This window comes from Lygodium microphyllum, chromosome 29, assembly GCF_053477565.2.
Source record: "Lygodium microphyllum isolate KBCC chromosome 29, Lygodium_microphyllum_v1.1.10, whole genome shotgun sequence".
NCBI classification, from domain to species: Eukaryota; Viridiplantae; Streptophyta; class Polypodiopsida; order Schizaeales; family Lygodiaceae; genus Lygodium; species Lygodium microphyllum.
In genome coordinates, this window is record NC_141163.1 from 105219026 (window position 1) to 105238758 (window position 19733).

Below are 19733 nucleotides of genomic sequence, written 5' to 3' on the forward strand. Positions count from 1 at the left end.
AACTTTAATACCTTCTGATGACACAATATGACCTAGATATTCAATTTCTATTTGAAAGAACTCACTCTTTTCCGAATTAGCATACAATTGATTATCTTTCAACAACTTGAAAACCAATGACAGATGTTCATAATGTTCTTTCTCATTTTTACTGAATACCAAGATATCATCAAAGAATACTATAACACAATGCTGATATTTCAAAAATATGCGATTCATCATTCTACTAAATGTAGCAGGTGTGTTAGTCAATCCAAAAGGCATCACTAAAAATTCATAATGACCAAATTGTGTTCTAAATGCAGTCTTGAATGTGTTAGATTTATCTAATCTCACCTGATGATAACCAGATTTAAGATCTATTTTACTAAATATGGCAGAACCTTGTAGTTTATCTGTAAGATCATCGACCCTAGGAATTGGATATCTATTCTTTACAGTAATCTTGTTTAGGGCGCGATAATCAATGCACATACAATAAGTATTATTCTTCTTCTTTACCGACAAAACAGGTGCGCCAAATGGAGAACTACTAGGTCTAATCAATCCTCTATTTAATAATTCCTCAACTTGATTTTGAATTTCTTTTTGCTCTATCTGGTTATGCCTATATGGTGCTTTACAAGGTGGTTGTGTACCAAGAATTAAATCTATTTTGTGGTCTTCAGGACGTGAAGGAGGTAATCCAGGTGGTAGATCTTCAGCAAAACAATCTTTAAATTGTGCAACGAATTATTTATGCCTAGGGTGCATATATTTTTCTTTAGCTTGCAGTTCATTTACCCAAATTAGATAAGATATATTACTTTTGCGTAATGCACGTTTAGCTTGAGTATGAGTAAGCAGTGGAAAAGCATTAGATGCATACATACCATACAATGTAATGTGTTTTCCTTGAAAATGAATATTAATTGAATGCGTGGAATAATCTATATCACAATTATGCTGATGACACCAAGGCATACCTAAGATAATATCACTAGACTGTAATGGTACAACTAGAAAATTCCTTCTTTCAGTATATTCACCAATTTGAATTTCTAGATCATGCATCTCTTGTGTTCCATTATACCTTGTGCCTAAGAATGCTGCTTTAATGCGATAGTGTGTAGGAACAGTTTGTAATTTCAATTCTTTCACTAACTTTGCAGAAATAAAATCATGTATACTACCATCATCATGCAAAATAATATTTTTTTTTCCATGCACCAAACATTTCATTGTCAACAAAGAATGTGGAGTTTGCATACCTGGTAAAGTATCCGAAGGAGTAATGTCATCTTCATCTTCCGTAAAGTCAGGCATTTCCTCATGTTCTTCATCTTCCATTGCTCCAAGATAGTTGATATGGACAGGTGGCTTCTTCAATTGGCAATTGGTTGCTAGATGTCCAGGTTGATGGCATTTGTAACACATTATAGGTTTGGCTTTAGATACATTGTTTGCAATGGTAGGAAGTCTAGGAATATTGGGATTTGGCTGTGAAGATGGCTTAGGGTTTTGATTGGTATTTGATGGCAAAGCAGGTGATTTTGTCCAAGACTTACAAAAAGATGATGAAGGAAATCGACTTTGGTTGAATCTTCTAAAATTTGAATTGAATTGCTTAGAACCATGGTTACCATTTGCTTGAAATTGTTGTGGACGCTTGTCTCTTCCTTGAAGCTTGTCTTCAGTGTCATGAGCTAAAGAAATTGCATCTTCAAGAGTTGCAGGCTTGAACATATTGACTTCAGCGTAGTAATGTCCAAGTAATCCAGACATATACTTGCGCTTGTGAGTCGCTTCAGGTACGTCTTCAAGCATGCGTAATTGAAGTAAGGCATTGCAAAAGCGTTCGATGTACTGAAAAATAGGCTCACGATCTCTTTGCTGAAGAAGGTCCCATTGCTTTATGGCTTTTTCATGGAATTGTGGAGGAAGGAAATTCTGCATAAACTTCTTCTTGAAACTCTCCCAGGTAGTGGTACAATCTATACTCTTACGAACCACAGTCCACCAAAGAGATGCTCTATCCACTAAATGATTAGTGACACACTTGATTTTATCTTTTTCAGCGTATGTTCCCTCATAAAAGTAATCATCAAACTGACTGATGAATGCAAGAACAGTTTTTCCATCTCGAGTGCCATTGAAAGTACGAAATTTGAAATTTCTTTTACTTATCTTTGTTTCTTTGCGGATGGATTGAGCTTCGAGAGTCGCATCGATGGTTCGTCGAATAAGATCTTCGGATTGTGGTTCCTCTTTGTCGGTAGTCGATCTTTGTAAATTGGCCAATTGAACTTGCAATGCTTGCCAGGCTCTTCATTCTTCATCCAACTGCATCATAATTAAATCCAACTTTTGTTCCACCGTAGGTTCAAGAAGATCGCCTTCAGCCATTAAATCATCCATATTTTGTTCCATCATCCTGCAAAACTTCAAAAGACCTCACACTCTCAAAATCCAATTAGCGGGATGAGCGTAGCTCAAAGTCGGGTATACAAGGCTTATATATTTTTGTTTGGCTTTCACGGTCTTCATCTTTGGCAACTGCAGGATTTGAAATCTTTGTAAAATCTGTGTTTGACCTTCTGCGTGTGCTGAAACTGGTTCAGCAAGTCTGAGTATGCGAACAGAGTCTTCCAAGGAACAACTTTGCAGTTCGATGCTTCTGCGCAGGAACAGTCCTTATGGGAGTTTTGGGCACAAGTCAGTTTTGACTTTTGATGACTTGTTGGACTTGCAGAGTACCAAAACTTATGAAACTTGAGAAACCTGAAGTTTGTTGTGACTTATGACTTGGGTAACTAAGCTTAAAGCTTAGTGGACTAAAGACGTCAAATTTTAGGGTTGGGGGGGGAGGGCCATTTTCTGACGCGGAAATCACGAATGCTGCCACCCTGCCGTCGTTTTAAAAATTTGAAGCTTATAAAGCTTCTTATTAAGCTCTCTAAGCTTTTGACTTAAGCTTTGAAGCTTGTGAAGTTATAGAGCTTACTGTAGCTCAAAAAAAAAAATGACTTGTTAGAGAATATGCAAGAGTGGTCCTCCGTCGCTTACAGGCCGGTCCTTCACGATCAGAGGCTGTAAACAGAGGTTCTTGACCGCCAGGAATCTACCCGTATCGACCGTTTGCGATGAGACTAACCGTAGAGCTCGATCATTCCAAGAGCTCCGCCTTCGCACAAGATGGGTAGCGATGGCAAGCTCTCGATCTCAGCTTTGCTCTGATACCACTGGTGCACAGACATGCGTGCGTGCATGTGATGAAAATTAACAGTGTAACATTTCAATGGCAATTTAAGGATCTCCTAAGCTATACATGACAAGAAACCTTTGATAATCAACCACATCCATTACCACCTAAATCAACAATATAAGGTTCATTCACATAATTTAACCACGAACACAAAAATAGTAGAAAAGACTCCTTTTGAAAACCACGATCTTTATTTCAAGTTGGATAATCATTATCTTACTACATCGATTGTTAGTCCATATATTGGACTCCACCAAAAGGCAAAGACTACCAAACCACCCTCAACTAGCATCAAGACCTTATGGAAGATCTATTGTAGGCTTGTAGGGGGTTATACTAGTCCTAATATACTCAAGAAATTATGGTCAAAGCCTCGTGTCTCCTTAGCATCTCCTAGCTAACATCTAGCCCCTACAGAGAGACCTCTCACATTCAGAGTTGGTCCTAACATCCGGAGTAGACAAAACAAATCTTCTAGTACATATCCCTCGTCGGCCTGCTTCCCTAAAGCCTTCATCAATCTTGGAGAAACTTGAGAATTCTTGAGTGTGAGGCTTGTAAAGGAAAAAGGACAAGATGAAGGTATAAAATATATCTAGGCAAGGGAGATTCTAACTTTTGGAGGGTGGTTCCTTGGGATAATTTTTCTTTGGCTAATAGAGAATTTGGATTTGAGGTGGTTTTGAATGGATTGAAGATGGAAAGTAAGATTAGAAAGGCCATGGAAAGAATAATTATCAATATAGATATGGAGATTAAGTGATGGGATTCTGGCTGGGGGGTAGATGAGATATTGATAATGGTTTGATGATGAGATAATTGTGAGAGGGGAAGATCAAGATAGGGCCCAATTTGTTGATGCTTCTACCTCTTTGTCCTCAATTTATTACCTTTGGTATACTCTCTCTCTCTCTCTCTCTCTCTCTCTCTCTCTCTCTCTCTCTCTCTCTCTCTCTCTCTCTCTCTCTCTCTCTCTCTCTCTCTCTCTCTCTCTACATTAAAAAAGATTGATTTTTGCTCATCAAAACATTTGAACCATAAGGGGGGAGGCTATTATATAGCTTACCCCTCCCCCTTTGACTAATCATTGAACTCCTTTTCTCTCCCTCAAGACTATCATTGTGTGCTCATCATTTTGTTCGTCATGTCCATGTTAATGGAGGTGTTCAACTTGACAGTGGAGACAATTTGTTTTGTGATAGTTGTAATGATCAATTCAACAGCTTGATGCTAGATTGCAAATTTGTAGGTACTTTTCTTTAGTTAGAAAAAGAAATCATGTGTTATTCTTTTAACCTTAGTGCATTTGGCCCCCATTCACATACAGCATAGGACATTACATTTCTAAATATGGTCTATAACTAGATTATGTTTGTTGTAAACTTGTCCACAAGTCTACACACACACAATGTACATGCAACATAGAGGGATTCAAAAGGTTGTGCCAATTGTACATAGCATTTCATGATTTTATCGAAGTGGAGTTCTTGCTTTATGAGTATTAAGCTTGACCAAAAATTACGTTATGCCATTAAAGATAACAACACCTAATACGAATGTTACCATGTCAACAACAATGGGCCATTCATGGCACTACCAAGTTACGAACGAGAGAACTTTTTATGAAGGAATTTGTTGATTCATTTCAATGCGATTTTTTTTTTCCTCTCCGAAAAGATTTCGGAATCACCGGCAAAGGAAATCTCATCTATCCTGGCGAAAGAGGGGATTCGAACCCCTACGAGTGGCCACACTGCCACCTCAAGGCAGCGCGCGTCTACCGTTCCGCCACATTCGCCAGATGCGTAGATTTTCATTAACATTTATTATATAACTAAACTTATATTCAATCACTACTTGCACGGAGTCGATTGTATCTCTTGGAACCTCTCGAAGGAAAGCCTTCGAAAATGTAAGATTTCCAAAAAGGAAGAACGAAAAGTTTTGTATGTAAAGTTAACTTCAACTCCTCAAGTGAGCTAGTGGCCCATAACACTTGGATTTACATACTCTCATTGAGAAGATCATGTATGAGAAAAGGAATAATGGTTTAGAAAATGGTGTGCGTAGACAATGCATGAATTGTGAGCAAACAAAGGATGCATTGAACAAGACTATGTGTAAGAATCATGCAAGAACACGATGGATCAAGTTTCATGCAAAAGACCACGAATAGCCAAAACATACTTGTAACCAGATCTATAAGTAGAAGTCACCCAACATCTAGAATAGCCATAGTAGCTATGCTAGCTTTAAAAAACTAACTAGCGTTCCATGCACATGCAAGCAACGGTAGGCTACTTCGCATTACCATGTGAAGCAGCTCACTTCTTTCCATGTTCTCTCTCTCTCTCTCTCTCTATATATATATATATATATATATATATCTCTCTCTCTCTCTCTCTTTCTCTCTCTCTCTCTCTCCTTATCTTTTTTCCTCTCCTCTCTTTTTTGTTTTTTTCTCTATCTCCTATTTTTCTCTCTTTTTGTTTTCTCTCTCTCCTCTTTTTCATTGTATTTTCTCTCTCCTCTTTTCTTCCCTCTCTCCTTCTCTCTCCTCTTTTTTCTTTTGTTTTCTCTTTTTTATTCTCTTTTCTCTCTCTTTTTCCCTTCCTTTTTCTTTTCTTTTCTCTCCTCTTTCTATTCTCCCTCCCTCCATTTTCTCTCTCTCTTTCTCTTGTTTTTCTCTTTCCTATTCTCTTTTCTCTTTTTTTCTCTCTCTCTCCCTTTTTTCTTTTATTTTCTCTCATGTTCATTCTTCTCTCTCTCTCTCTCTCTCTCTCTCTCTCTCTCTCTCTCTCTCTCTCTCTCTCTCTCTCTCTCTCTCTCTCTCTCTCGTTTTAGAGAGAGAAAGCATCTCAATTAATGGAGCGAGATTGACCATTATAGTAAAATAAGGGGTTTTCAATTTTGAAATCTATTATTTCATATTTAAATATTTTTGAAATAAAGCATTCGTAGGTATTTTTGGAGCATAAATTTGTGGAGACACAAAATACAATAGGTATTGTTATAATTAAAGATGTTAGGTAGAGACATTTCTTTATCAATCTCATAAAACTTTGCGATTTCTCAATCGTTTTCTCGAAATTCTTAAATGATACACCCAAATGTATTCTCTCCATTGAAATATTCCTCTCTTTTTCTTGAAAATCTCAAACAGTTCAACAAAGTGCATGCCCTCCATTTTTGCACAAGATTTGTTTTTCTCTCTTTTCACTTGACATCATTTTCCCTCAGACTCTACGAGGTGGGTGAGGAGAGGGGGGATATCCCTCATTTTCCTTGCATTATGTGGATCCTGAGGGTGGCCCCCACAACACGAGATGGGAGGCCTCAAGATTTTTGCAAACCCCCCCCCCCTCGCCAACCCCCTCTCATGTTGTGCATCCGTCTTCGAACCCAATGCCCATTGGAGTTTCTTATGTGAGTCATCCTTCAAACCTAATACCCTCACATTACGTGGATCATCCTCCCTTGTGTTGTGTGTCCTAGGGGGTGACTTGTGCGAGAGAGAGAGAGAGAGAGAGAGAGAGAGAGAGAGAGAGAGAGAGAGTGTGTGTGTGTGTGTGTGTGTGTGTGTGTGTGTGTGTGTGTGAGCGGGGGGTTTCACCCCTCCCTCCTTCGCATTGTGTGGATCCCAAAGGTGACCCGCACAATGCAAGGGGAGGGCCTCATGATTTTTGCACCCCATCTCTTCACATTGTGTGGACCCTAGGGGTGACACGCACAATGAGAGGGGAAGCCTCAAGTTTTTGCTTCTATGGGTCCACCTTCAAACCTAATCCCCATTGGAGTTTTTTATGTAGTTATGTATTTGCAAATGGATGCTACTAAATTGCAACATGTGGAGGAGACTCGAGCTTGCAATGAATGAAGGCACTCCTAATGCTCATCTAGAAGAGCCTAGGAGGAGTGAATATAACCCTATTAACATGCTTTTAGATTTCCTTTCTTGAGTGGGACAAGAATATACTTCATACCACCCAAAGACTGACAAGGCATGGGCCCACAGACATCAAAATGCACCAAAGCCAAGGGCTCACTCAAGCATGACATACCAGAATTCTTATGCGTAGACCTAGTCTGCCTGCCATAAAGACAATGGTCACGAGAATCAAAATGAGAAGAGTCATAGGGAGGTAAGTACTGCAAACCAAAAATCATTTTCATTCCCCTAATAGACATATGCCCCAAATGGGCATGCCAAAGAGATACATGAGGTAAAGACCCCATAGACAAAACATGATCAATTGTAGATCTAGAAATAACTAAGGGGTAGAGATTGCCAGCCTTGGCACCTCTCGTAAGCACAAGCCTACCATAAGTAATCTTCCATGCAGAGTATCCAAAAGATACATGATCTCCTACATCATCAAGCTATCCAGCGGATATGAGATTGCGTGTCAATGCAGGTGCATGACGTATATCGTGCATAACAAAATTGCTACCAAAAGGAAACTGTAGCCTGACATCACCAATGCTGACAATCTTAAGAGACCTATCATCACCCAAGCGCACAAAAATCGAAACAGAGCTGTATGAATGGAACCACTCTCGACAAGGTGTTACATGAAAGGACGCACCTGAGTCCAAGAGCCAACATTGTGCATACATAGAGTGTATCTCTGTCATCTGCGAAGCACTAGATAAAGCTATTGCAAGGATATAATCCCCATCACTATCCTCAAGCTGCATAACATTGATCTCTTCAATTTTAACACTTGACTTTGTAGGTACTATGCTGCAATCAGAAGACTTTTTCTACACTTTTTATTTTCCCTTGTCTTTGCACCTTTCATTTTGCAATTCATGACACTGTGGCCTTATGTGGACTTTCTTCCCACAATGATGACAAGTCAGATTTGCATTTCTTCCACAAGACTTATTGCGCGACTTGGACCAAGATTTCTGCGAATCCCGTCCACGGTCATTCTTTGCATTTTTATCATGTCAGCCTCTAATTTTCAAAGCATGAGAAACATCCAAATTCTTAGGGTTTATCTCTTCCTATAGAAGAGAGCTCTCAATATCAGATAGCGTCAGAGTAGTGGCAGAAGCATATAAGGCAGTGCGGAATACATCCCAAGACTCATTAAGAGTTCCAAGCAAGAACAGCAAAGTGACATCCTCTTTGAAATCAATGCCCTACGAAACCAAGCTCTTAAGAATAGCATGAAACTGGCTCAAATGAGTTGACATGGTTACATTCTCTTTCATGAGAAGATTCATAAGCTATTTCAGTCAATAAATTTGACTTGCAGGACTTTGCTTGTCATAGAGGTTCTTGATATTATCCCAAAGCTACCAAGCACTCTGTGCTTCCTCAACCACATTGTAATGCACCTTTTCAGTGAGAGACAAGATGAGGGTGGACTTACATAACTCATCAAGCTCCATCCATTCGTCATTAGTCATAGTTTCAGGCTACTCTCCACTCAACCTTAGTGGATTCATCTGTGATTTCTGCACCAATACCTACCAAACTTGGCTCTTCCAATTGCATAATTCATACCATCAAGCTTAGTGATGTTGAAGATAGCACTATCACTGGAAGAAGATGCCATACTGCAAGCTGAAACAGTGCAAATAGTTCAAAACTATTTATTGTAAAAACTGTAGAAAATGACTAAAAACCCACCAAAACCAAGGCAAAATGGTGAGAAACGAGTATTTAATTATGCTTCCCACCAATTACCATCAAAATTACATCAAACCAGGATGATTGAGCATGAAATATTAATACATGACAGTCCGAATATATATACTTGTTGTAATTTATGACAACAGTGTACAATGAGAGCTGACAGTAGGCAAAACCCAATATTCAAAGTCAATCACTGATTGTCAATGTAAAACCAGCATCAAGCGTGCATAAAAAAGCATGTAACAGTCAACCTGACATGAGCCAACACCCAAGCATATCAGACCAAGTTGGTCAATAAAGTCAGTATACCCCCAATCAACAGGGCAAAATGTACATACCACTGCCAAGACCTAGCACAAGTCTGTGTTTGCTTAGTGAATACAAAGCCGAATAAGCCCAAGTACATCTAGACGGATCTTTTTGGGTATGTTGCTGGTCCACATGGCATTAATGGGATGGAAGGGGGACTCAAGTAGGGCCTAAAGAAGGCCTATACAAAGCCTTGTTAAGCCTAATCAGGCAGGAGCCAAGATATGAAATGGGGAATCTCCAATGGTTGGCTGCCCCTTCCTGTTGTACCTTGCAAACTAAAATAAACACTCAAAATAATGATTCAATACCTCTGAAGGAATGCCTTGAGGGTGCCCAAATGGGTTGGGTAGGTGCTTGAGAAGCCAAGAAAAGATCAGCACAGCAGGGAGTGATCGGAGCTCCGAAGGAGTCAGATATGGTTGCCAAGAGTGAGAACCAATGGTGTAGGGATTCGAATGAATGCTGAAGGAGTCATGGACCAAGCTCGAACGCTCAAGAAACCATGCTCTAACACTAGTTGAAAGGTGAGAAGGATCGAAGCTTGCATGGGAGAGCAAGAGCGAGAGAGAGAGAGAGCCACAATGTGGAAACTCCAACAGTCACAATGTGTGACCAGCCTTCCCTTTATTCATCTGTCACTAAAATAATAAAGAATAAAGTGACAGTGATGGGTGCCCGTCGCCTACAGTGTGCACGCGCGGGATACTATCAGTGTAATAATACACAAGCGACTAGGTGGAGGAGCCTTTGCCCCCAATATTTTCTCGATGGATAACTTTTCTATGGGTCCATTGATGCAATTCTTCCAAACCGTTAGCTTTCTCTACTCCTCCACCATATTTTGTATGATCAAAATAGCTTATACAAGCTTGATCATGGATTTTCTCCATACCTTGAGTTGACCACATTGATAGAGTACCATATTCCTTGGTAAACCAAGGGGTGTGATTATATATCATCTATTGTCAAAGAATTAAAAAATATGCTAGATTAGTACTACACTTTCAATTAAGTAATTATACTTTATCAAGCATTATAAAGACAACATACCATGTAGTGGATAATGTGTTGATTTGTACATGCACTAACCATTGACTTTTTAAACTCCTCCAATGTTGTTTCAAAGGCCTAATAGTCTAAAGACTTCTAAATGTTTGTCTTGCATGATCATACTCTATCAATAACAGCATGGTCAACAACTGCATTATGGATACACTTCCACCTCTATTGAATTGAATTCTTTGAGTGAACTTTGTTAGTTTGATAAGAATTATCTAAGGATTGTACAAATATAAATCTTCATGCTTTCACACCTCCAATGAAAATTTTTCTTGGCATGTCTCGACCATCTTTTGATCTTTTCTCATCCCTTTCAATCTTCACATTTCCACCATAAAAACCAACCTCTAACAATGCCTTCTCAAGCATTGCCATTGCCTTGAGCTATGCCGACTTAGGTCACATTGTCCAAGCAAAAACATATACAATAAAAATAATTTCTCAATGATTCTACACAAACCATTAAATGTATAAGTATGGACTCTAGAGACTAGGGAATATCCAAAATTGCTCAAAAATCTAGATCTTGGATGTGCCTCTCAAGTACCTTTAACCAATTCTTTTTATCAAGTTTCTTCGTTGCAGCACACATGCAGTATATAATGGGCTCTTCAAATTGGATCCTTTTTTGAGAAATTGTGCATACACTTCAAGGTCTTCAAATGATTTGGGGTATACTCCGATTCCTTTGTTCACTAATGATTCTCCTATTCTTTTGTTCACTAATGATTTGGGATATACTTGTCTTATGGAAAATACAATGCAAGGTTTCAAATTTCTCAAACATAACCTGAAATACACATATATTATTACAAGCATATGTCACAACCACACCATTAACATAAGTAGACCTCTAATATAAATGTATTGCTTACCTCAAAGGATCCTACATAGAATATATTGTTCTCAAATTTGATGCTAAACCATTTTGGATTTTGCTTTGAAATTATCAAATCGAGTGCCCTATTCATTAGGGCGATGGTGATCCATTCTAACTTTATATCATTTACAATCTAGCACTCCTTGAGCTTAAGTATAAATCTTAGAACATCATCACATTCATCTAGAAATACCTTGAATAATTGAACAAAGTGTGATTATAAGGCCTCCAAGTTGTAAAATATATTATTGTATTTGTTATAAACCATTGCCCACCCTTTTGCTCCATAGTACATATCTTCGATGTGAAGTGGAGCTCATAGGACCTATATAGAACTTCATCATTCACTTGTTTTGGCATTCTTATGAGTGATGTTAGGTTTGGCAACATTGATCCATACATCTTGGATTCCCTTATCTTCAATTGAAGGGTTTTGTATATAACTATGTATCCCTTACTAAATATACCTATCTCATCCAACAAGGCCTTCATATCACTTGACTTAACTTGATTTCCTTTCAAGAAGGCCTCAATCTCTTTTTTTTTAATCTTTTGGTACATTTGATCCTTCAATATCACTTTGATAGGTTTATTATTGAAAAGCATTTTAATGTGTGCAATCGATACATCCATGATCGCATTCTTTTCTTCATTGGGATGTAGGATATCTTGGCATTCAGAATCAAAATGTTCAACTATTATAAAATACTTCAATGTTACTTATGAAATGGAGAAAGATGTAACAAACAATTTACTTACTTCACTGTGTGTATCCCTTTATTAATGCCACCACTTTGTAACTTCATATCTTGAATATTTTAAATAGCTTCCTTATTGAGAAACATTTTAGCATGTGCAATTGATGCATCCATGCTCGAATTCTTTTTGTCATTAGGTTGTAAGATATCTCTGTATTCAAAATCAAAGTGTTCAATTATTATAAAATACTTCACAAATACTTTATAAAATGGAGAAAGATGTAACAAGTAGCTTACTTGCTTCACTACTTGTATCATTTTCTTAATACCACCACTTTGTAACTTCATATCTTGAATATGTTAAAGTTTTATGCACTATTTGTGAACCCCTAATACTATTTCTTTAAGCCTCAATTTATCTCTTTGTTTCTTTAGATCTAAAATCCTCCCTTTGTTTTGCTATAGTTTGCACTTATATCGCTTTAATATTAGCCTCAAGGAAGCATTTTCCTTCTCTAATAAATGTCTTTCTAACTTATGTACATTGTTAATGGCATCCAAATGTTGTGTGCATCCTAAGAGGCCATTAAAACCAACCCACTCTCAAGCTCAACATGGAGGTGATATACTTCTCTTATGTACCTCTTTGATGAAGAGTGAGCCATCACCTTCTCTATTTGTGACGTTGATTCCACCCCAACCATCTCCATTTGTGATATTGATTCGGCCCTAACCTTCCATGTCGATTCCACCCCATCCATCTCCATTTGTGATGTTGATTCTAGCCCTAGGCATCCCTATTAATTCCACACTAGCCATCTTCATTTGTGATGTTGTTTTGGTCCCTCCCTATTTGTGTTGTTTGTAAAGTTGCTTTAGAACAATGAGATACGTGGAATGTTTCAAAGCGTAATGTAGCAGGTACAACTCAAAGCTTCACACAATCTTTTGTCTCATCTTTTGATAAAATTAAACTATGCAATTAATCCCAATCAATCTAGATACAAGTTGTCAAATGATGAGCATCGAGCACTTAATTCAAATCACTTAATCTAGAGAGAGAGAGAGAGAGAGAGAGAGAGAGAGAGAGGAGGGCAAGGGGGGAGAGAATGCACTATTTGCTTCACTCTACAAGGAAGAGAAAGAAAGAAGCACATATTAAAAAACATTTAAGACATTTAATGGTAATTTTGGAGGGAACTTTCAAATTAGATTTGGAAGTCTTTGTTAGGTTCAACATCATTGTGATGTTACCTTTCCCATAGTCAAATTAATAACGTAGTATAGATGTTGCCAATGCTAACGAAAAATTAAGTAGAATAGAACAAATGAACTACTTATAGGTATATATATCAACAAGTAGATCAATGAGTCAATAATCATAAGGCTCTTCTTACATAGATTCTCAGTGAAATGCCATCACCTCATTTATGCATGTCAATGAAAACTAGGTGTCTAGATTAAGTTCACCAACATAATCAACCCATCTAGATAGCTATCACCTATTCATAGTTTCAAACACCTCTCAAATAATGAGTTCCTATATAGATAAATGCTTTAGCCACATTATTGTAGGCGTGACGATAAGGGATTTGCATGTGAGCAGTCGGATTTTCTATTGAGCATTTAGCATATCCTATATAAGACAAGTATATAATCACCTCAAGTATCTATTTGCTCAATAAAATCTAGGCTTCTCAAGTGCTAATTCTTGCATATCTTATTGGGGGTTAAAGGTCGCCTATGCATGACCCCTACATTTACTTGTACTTACTACTCGTACACATGTATAGTATAGGTGGGAGCTTCCCATCAGTGTTACTTTATTCTTTATTCTTTCTATGACAATAGAATAAGGGAAGGCAGGTCACACGTTATGACTACTAGAGTTCCTACATACCATCTTGCTCTCTCTTGATTGAATCTCCATAGCTCTTGCTTATCTCTTGCTTCTACTTGTGCTTCCACTCTTGCTCCATCTTTCAACTAATTAGTATTAGAGTGGGCATTCAATGAGCTTCACCAACATTCACTTTAGCGCACGAGCACTTAGCTTAGTGGTTGCATCAGCCCCATTGCTTTCAGATGAGCTCCCCACCTTCCTAGACCATTTCTCAGCACCCAAAGGTCTTTGTGAGTGTTGAGAGCCCTAGCACTACCACTAGCAGCTAGGCAGGAGAGCAAGGTACAGAATGCATTTTTCAACACATTTTTAGGGTTGCTCGCTACCTATCTCACCTACCCTAGTTCATCCTATTGCTCTTGTTGGTCATTGCCAAGTACTTTGTGATTCTTCCTGGCTTCCTTCAGCTTCGTATCCCACATCATTCGAAGAGTTTTGGATCAACCATTGCTCTAAGTTCATGGCTGACTACTATACACTATTTGGATAGTAAGCTTTTGACCGGTTAATACTCTACTGATGCTTATGGGGCAATTTTGCAATGCTTAGATGAGATGTATTGATGCCATGAAAGACTTTTGGACGAATTAGAGCTTGTTTAACTCAGCTTTTGAAGGGTCCTTTGCTATAATATCCTATGGGCAACAAGCATTCATTGTTAAAGCTTATGTATTGAATGCCTACACATGCTTTGGGAATGTAAATTGATGTATTGATACTTGGCATTGGTTATTATGCCCAGATATGCTTATATTGAGCTCTAGACTTTGGTTTTAAGCTCTGTTTGTTGCATATTCACAGTGGGCTACTTGAATTGAAGTGTTATTGGTTATGGGCTTGAAGGCTTATTGCAAGTATATTCTCCCAAATGTATTGCTTTATGTCATTGGGCACATGGATGCTATGAGGCATATGTATTGAGCTTTACTTTGCTCTTGGACATTATAGTTTTCTTCCATGGGAGCACTTTGGTTTTTTCTTTGCAAAGCTTGGACTCTTGAGTCAGTGGGAGACTCTACTTGCTTATCTATTTATACTCAATTTTATTATGCTCTATATTGTTTATGCAAATACCAATGATTGTGGGCTGATTTAGCTTTGGTGTGTGCACCCAATACTTCCTCTTGTCAAAGGGTTTGTCAGCTTGGATGCATTTTGGTTATGTACTTGAGCTTCGATGTTCATATGCAATGAGTTAGTTTTGCATATTAGCGAATCTCTATTTCTTTTGTAAGATCTCATATGCACAATTGGGTTATGTATATGCTACTCATCTTCTTGGGATTGCATCTATGTCTCCGATATCTTTAGATCTCTCATAGTATTTGGTATATTAGTGGTTTATACTCTATTTTGCACTGTTAGTTTTGCACTATATATCCTAATTGCTACCTAAAGATTCCTAGCACTGAGAGCTTTGTCTTTTGCTCATTTTCCTACAGTTGTACATTTGCTTACTATAGTTTTATGACCAACCATGCTGAAATTTCATGCTTGAGCAATTCTTTAAGAGCGGACATTTTTTATAAGCACTCTACATCTTTTTTTTTGTGGACAGCTATATCTTGCATTATACCCTACCTCTTGCAATTAGTTTTGGGCTAATTTTGGGGCTATTTTAGTGTTATTACAGCATCCCTTTTACTCTTTGCTTTGCAGTTATCATAGCATTTGTACTCGGGATAGTGCCATCTTTAATATAGACAAGTTGGATGGCAACAACTTCAATTATTGGAAAACTCTGATTTAATAGGTGTTGGTACAAAAGAGGCAAATTTGATTGCTATGCGAGTCCACCATTATCTTGTCATTGTCCAAGTAGGTTTATTTCAATGTTATTGAGAGAGAAGGTGGTGGTTATGATGTATGGCAAAAGATATCTGATCTTTATGACAAGCAAAATCCTACATCTCCATTGTATTGGCTAAAGAAGCTTGTGGACCTTCACTTAAGGGAGGACACTTCTATATCCACCCATTTGAATCAGTTCCACTCCATTATCAGTCGGCTTATCTCATGGGGCATTAAGTTTGGGGATAACATAAAGTCTCTATTCTTGCTTGTTACACTAGCTAAGTCTTGGGATACATTCCATGTACTGCTATTAGTGCTAATCCTCCTAAAGGTGGGTTTAAATGCTCTGATGTAGAGTGAGCTTTCTTTATGGAAGAAGTGAATAGGAAGAATATTGATGCAGCTTGTACGTCTCATGTACTTACAATTAGAGGTATAATGGAAAAGGGAATAATAACTTTGATAGAGACTCACATCCCAACAAAGGAAAGTCTTAAGTCTCGTGGGCAATCACATAGTAAGTTCTGTTATCCTAAGTCCTCACTTGTCATTATTATGGGCAACAAGGTCACATAAGGTTACAATGCCATAAGATGTGCAATGATAGGTGTGAGAAAGGCAAAGGAAAAGTGCAAGATAATGCTAAGTCTTCTTATGATCGCACCATTGTTTCTAAGTCCAATGTTAAGAAAAAAGAGATAAATGCCTTGGAATACATCTCAAATGATTATATACTTGCTATTTCATCACTTGATGCCACTCATTACTTGATGTTGACACTACTTACTCTCAGTGTTGGCTTCTTGATTCACGGGCTTTCTTTCATGTTACCCTACATCATCATTGGTTTTATACTTAACATGCTTTTACAGATTTAGTCAGATTGGGTGATAATCATGTATTTGACATTGTTAGCATAGATAATGTGAGACTACAATTTGGTACTCCTACTCCATTTGCACTTCATGATATACTTATATCCTACCTTTGACTAAAAGCCTTCTTGTCAATCATTAGGTGGTATTAAGTATTTTTTCATATTTATTAATAATTATTCACATAAGTTTTAGGCATATCCTATCAAATACAAATCAAAGGTGTTACCCACTTTTAAATGCTTTCTTGCTATAGTTGAGAACCAATCTAGGTATAGGTTAAAATGCTTATGATCTAACAATGGGGGGAATGTCTCTAAGGCATTTGAGTAATTTCATGATGAGGGGTATTATGTGTTAGTTGATTGTCCCTTACATCCCACCCCGGAATGGTATTGTAGAGCACATAAATATGACTATTTAGGAAAGAGTATGCATTATGCTTAGTTAAGCACACTTACCACAGTACTTTTGGGCTAAGATGGTTACTACTGCAATTCATCTTATTAATCCATCCCTATACACTGCTCTTGGTGGTAGACCTATAGAGGTATGGCCTGGTAAACTTCCCACATATGTACACTTGTAAGTCTTTGGATGTAAAGCTTTTTGCCATATTCCCAAAGACAACTTCAATAAGCTAGATTTGCACATCTTTCTTAGATATGGTGAGACAAGTGAGATGGCCATTTGGGATCCACAAGCTTTGAAAGTTATCTGTAGCTATGATGTTGCATTCCATGAGGAAAAGATACATATGAGACCAAAGCAAGTAGTTAAGATATGCAAGATGATCTTTTAGGAGGAGCCTCCTATTACAGTATAGCAAATCCCAATTAATTAGTCTATAGCTATTGATGATGTAGTGGCTCAAGATCCTTGTGTTGTGCATGACCATGATCCTAGAACAAGAGGATAGGCAATATATGCCCCATAGCCAACTTTGAGATAATCTACTAGAGCCTCGCATGCTCATGACCGTTTTGATTCCTCTATGCATTCTCATAGTGAATGATTCTGATAAGCCCCTCACTTATGAGGACGATATGCGCAAAGGTGATAGTCGCTCTTGGAAAGGGCCATGCAATATAAGTTTAACTCGCTACAAAAAAATCATACATGGGATTTGGTTTCCTTGCCATATGGTAACCATGCATTGTCGTTCAAGATATATTAAGTTAAAGAGCACCCGTGATTGCCCTAAGCCAATGTACAAGGCACATCTAGTTGCTAAAGGTTTTAAACAAGAAAAGGGAGTTGACTTTGATGCAATATTCTCCCATATGGTCAAGATAGCTACACTTCACTTGGTATTAGCCTTAATTGTGCAAATGGATCTAGACTTGTATTAGATGGATATTAAGATGACTTTTTTACATGGAGATTTGCATGAGGATCTATGCATACAACAACTTAAGGGCTTTGACGAAAAAGACAAAAAACACCTAGTGTGCAAGTTGAGGAAGAGTCTTTATGGACTTAAACAGACACCTAGGAAGTTTAATCTCTTTATGTGTTCATAAGATTATTCCCACAGTGATATGGATCTGAGATCTTACACGAAGGCCCATGATAGAATCCTATTGGCTGCGAATTACATTCTCATATAAAGATCGACTAAGCACATTCTCTAATTAAATTATAAGAAGGTGGAGATGGCGAAGATCCTGTATACATCCACAATGGGTACATTGATATATGCCATGATAGCCACTAGACCTGACATAGCATTTGCAGTGGGAATTATAACTCATTATATAACACCTCACAAGTAACACTAAGGTATCATAAAGGGTATCATGAGATACCTTAAAGGCACGACAATTATGTGCATTTGTTATGGTGGCCAAGATATTTGAGTCACTCTGATTATATAGAACATGTAGATAGTAAAAAGTTTACTTTTGGTTATATCTTCACTTTCATTAGAGGTGTTCCTTCTTAAATGTCCAAGGTGCAAAAATGCATGACCTTATCTACTATCGAGACTAAATATATTACAACCCCACTGAGGCTTACAAGGAGGCCCTATAGTTAGGTCGTCTAGTGGTAAACATTGGTATGACTATGATTCCTACATTGCATTCGAACTCTATGAGTACCATATAGTTAACATGTTTTATCTAAAGACCCAAGTATATTTGAGACCATTATCACTTTATCAAAGAGGTAATTGAGAATAAGCAAATAAAACTCGATTGACAACAATCCTATAGATCTACTTACTAAGCATCTCTTAGAGGAACATTATGCCTTCCTTAGCAAGATGATAACCGTAAGATAAAATGATCCTATTATACTTATATGTATATCTTATACAGTCACTTTTTTCCTTGTTTTCTTCATACTCAAGAACATTCGCATTTAAGTGAAACATTGTTAGAAATTAAAGACTACCCATGCCTAACACCTACATTTACTAGTACTTACTACTACACATATATGCACTACAAGTGACAATCACCCATCACTATCATTTTATCCTTTCTATGACAATAGAATTAAGGTAAGTCACGCATTATGATTGTTGAAATTCCCACATAGCATCTTACTCTCTCTTCCTTAAACCTCCATAACTCTCATGTTTCTCTCACTTCCACTTATACTTTCATTATTGCTCCACCTTTTATATCTAAGCACCTCAAGTAGTGTGCCATAAATAAAATAAGTAAATGCACAATTTAATCCAATACTTGAACATCATTGACCAATCAAAGGAATGGTGATTAAACAATATCAATATAAAATCAACACTATTACATATTTATAACCAAACTTTGTATTATAGAGTATACCAACATATAATGAACATTGTTTGTACAATCCTTCTCAATAAACTAAAGGATCACCATTTAAAAGCCTTATGCTTTGAATACCAATGCACATGCCTTATCGTTCTCCTTTTAGATTAATCAAGAGACATGCCTTCATCTAAGAGATCAAATGGAAATTATGAGAAGTTAAATTTATTTAAGCCATCAAACAATGTAGACTGAGCTTTCTTGAGTTTGTAGACCCTCACCTTAAAGCAAGAAAATTAATATATAATATTGTGTTAAGCCAAATTACATATCCATCCTCACAATGGTTCACTTATACCTTGCAAGTCATATAACTCAACCTGGTAGTGGACTCATGCATGCATCTCACAATTTTATTTGGGATCCTTTAGTCCTACCAGTAACGACTATCATCCTAGCTATGTTGCATCTACAAATTTTTAGATTGTGTACTAACCCCAATAGCTAGTGTAGCACTACTTACCATTCCAATTTAGTACTTTAGTACTACCCTTTGTATTCTCCTACCTCAAAATAACCA